The sequence below is a fragment of the Neofelis nebulosa genome, chromosome 7, assembly GCF_028018385.1.
Source record: "Neofelis nebulosa isolate mNeoNeb1 chromosome 7, mNeoNeb1.pri, whole genome shotgun sequence".
In the NCBI taxonomy this organism is placed as follows: Eukaryota; Metazoa; Chordata; class Mammalia; order Carnivora; family Felidae; genus Neofelis; species Neofelis nebulosa.
Genome location: NC_080788.1, coordinates 49,221,523 through 49,224,398, shown reverse-complemented (window position 1 = coordinate 49,224,398; position 2,876 = coordinate 49,221,523).

Here is a 2,876-nt window from a genome sequence, read left to right as displayed (position 1 = left end):
AAAAATGAACATTCTTTTAATTTTTAAAAAATGTTTATTTATTTTTGAGAGAGAGAGAGAGAGAGAGAGAGAGAGACAAAGCTCAAGTGGGAGGGGCAGAGAGAGAGGGAGACACAGAATCTGAAGCAGGCTCCAGGTTCTGAGCTGTCAGCACAGAACACAACGCAGGGCTCCAACTCATGGACCGCCAGATGATGACCTGAGCTGAAGTCGGACGCTTAACCAGCTGAGCCACCCAGGCGCCCCAAAATGCACATTCTTTTTTAAAAAATAATATTTAAAAAGTATAATTAAAAAAATAGATCTATTCACTTGGCACACCACTCAACAAGTGTACATGTTTCAACTGAGGCAGCCACAGTTCTAAGCACTCACACTAATAACCTGTGACGTAGGTCTTATTATCATTCCATTTCATGTATCAGGAAACTGAGGCACAGAGAGTTAATGTGAAAGCATTCCCAAGGCCACATGGCTAGTAGGCAGTGGAGGCCGGATTCAAACCTAGCCAGGGCTTCATCTAACATGCTATGTCATCTCTCTCATAAAAATCAGAAAAGAATACAGAGACAACCATGCATCCGGATCAAGTATATCTTGATATTTCACCACTTTTACTTGAGAGCACTTTCTTTAAAATATACAGCCAAAGCACACTGCTCTGCCATGGGGCCATTCCTTTCCCATCTCCCCTTCCAGAGGCAACCACTACCCATGAATGTTTTTTACTTTGTGAACGTATCCATAAAGAATATGCCAATTACTCCATTTCTTAATTACACATAAATATACCACAGTTTACAAATTTGCAAGAATTTTTAACTTAGTTAAAAGGAGTTTTAACTGCTTTTTAACTTAGTATTATATATATTTTTTAAGTATACAAGTTGACACGTGTTAACTCAGGTTTATTCATTTTATGTGTTGTTTGTTATTCCATCATATGAATAAATGAGAGTTTATTCACTCCACTGCTAAGAGAGTTAGAATGATTCTACCACTTTTTGTTAATCTACTATTTTAATTATTGTAATCTCATAGTGCATCTTGACTTCTGGGTGTAGTGCAAATCCTCCTCAAAATACGTCTACTATTCTTAGACCTTTAGTCTCCCATCTGAATTTTAGAGTTATCTTCTCAGCTTACCTCACAAACCTGGCTATGGGTTTCAGTTTGATTGGGATTACAGTGAATGTATAGGTTGATTTGTGATGAATTGACATCTTAAAAGGGTTAAGTATTCCCATTTAGGAACATGGTGAACCTTTGTATTTACTTAGTGCTTCTTTAAACTTCAATAAAGACTTTAAATTGTATCAATAATGATCTTGCACATTGGGGTACGTGGGTGGGTCAGTCAGTTAAACATCCAACTGTTGGTTTCAGCTCAGGTCATGATCTCACAGTTCGTGAGTTTGAGCCCAACATCAGGCTCTGCGCTGAGAGCTTGGGATGCTCTCTCTCTCCCTCTCTCTCTGCCTCTCCCCAACTCACTCACCCACACCCTCTCTCTCTCTCAAAAGAAATAAATAAATAAACTTAAACAAAAAGATCTTGCATATCTTTTGTTGGATTTGTTTATAGCTATCTAACTTGATTGCCTCTTTGAATGGCATCACTTTTCTTTAATAACATTTTCAAATTGTTTGTTGCTGTGCTGTGGGGATGCAATGGTTTTGTATATTGAGTTTAAATCAACCTTGCTAGACTCTCATTAGTTACTACAGTGTATTGAATTTTCAGTTTAGATAATCATATCATGTATGAATAATTAATTACCTTTTGCTTTCCCTTCCAATCTTTATACATATTTTTTCTTGTTGTCTTCTTACTACATTGGCTGGGTCTGCCAAGATAATTTTGAGAAGGAGCAATGATGCTGAGCACCAATTTTTTTATTTCCTTTGAAATATTATTTCTAACATTTTGCCATAAAATATGGTGCTTGCTTTACATTTTTTATGGCTAGGTTTTATAAAGGTAAGCAAGTTTCCTATTTGAGTGCCTAACAAGGATTTGTTTGTTTTTTTTTTTTACTTTGCCTAACTTACCACTTTTAAATTTAATAATTGAATTTAAGAAGATATTTTTAAAATTGCCTTGAGATTTTTTTCTCACCCTTTGGTTATTTCCTACCAACGAGATCACAGACTGTTCAGGTGGCTGATTACAATAGTAAGCATATCTCACTTATAATAAATTTGTAGAAAAACTCCTTTACTCCTGCATCTTTAAGAACATTATTTTGCTTTTCTCCTTTAACCCATTAATTTGGTGAATGTCATTAATATGCTTTCCTTGCATTTCTAGGATAAATTCTGTTTGCTCTAGGGTAAATGTAGTCACCCTTAACTACTTTGTCTTTCATAATCCACATCCAATACATTAAGTCCATTTGCAGACCCAAATGACTCTTCAAAATATATCCTTAATCTGACCATTTGTAATCATCTCTGCCATCTGAATTAAAGTTATCATCATTTGTTGCCTGGATCGAATCACTGAACCACTGAATCATTGAACCATTGTTCTCTTTGCCTCCACATTTGCTTCTCTGTAGTTGATTTTCAAGTTGCAACTGCAATAATCCTTTTGAAGTGCAAGTCAGATTATGCCCCTCCTCTGTCCAACACTTCAGAAGACTTCCCATCTTCCTTGCCATGAACACTCTAATCCTTTTGATGGCCCACATCTGCTGCTACTCTCCCCTGCTCCTATTTCCTCCAAATTAGCCCCACTGGCCTCCTTCCTTGAGCACACAAAGCACACTCCCACCTCAGGGTCTTTGCATTAACTGATTCCTCTGCCTCTGTCTGGGAAATTCTCTCCCACAGATGTGTACATATATCTCTATGTCTACATACATATACTAATAT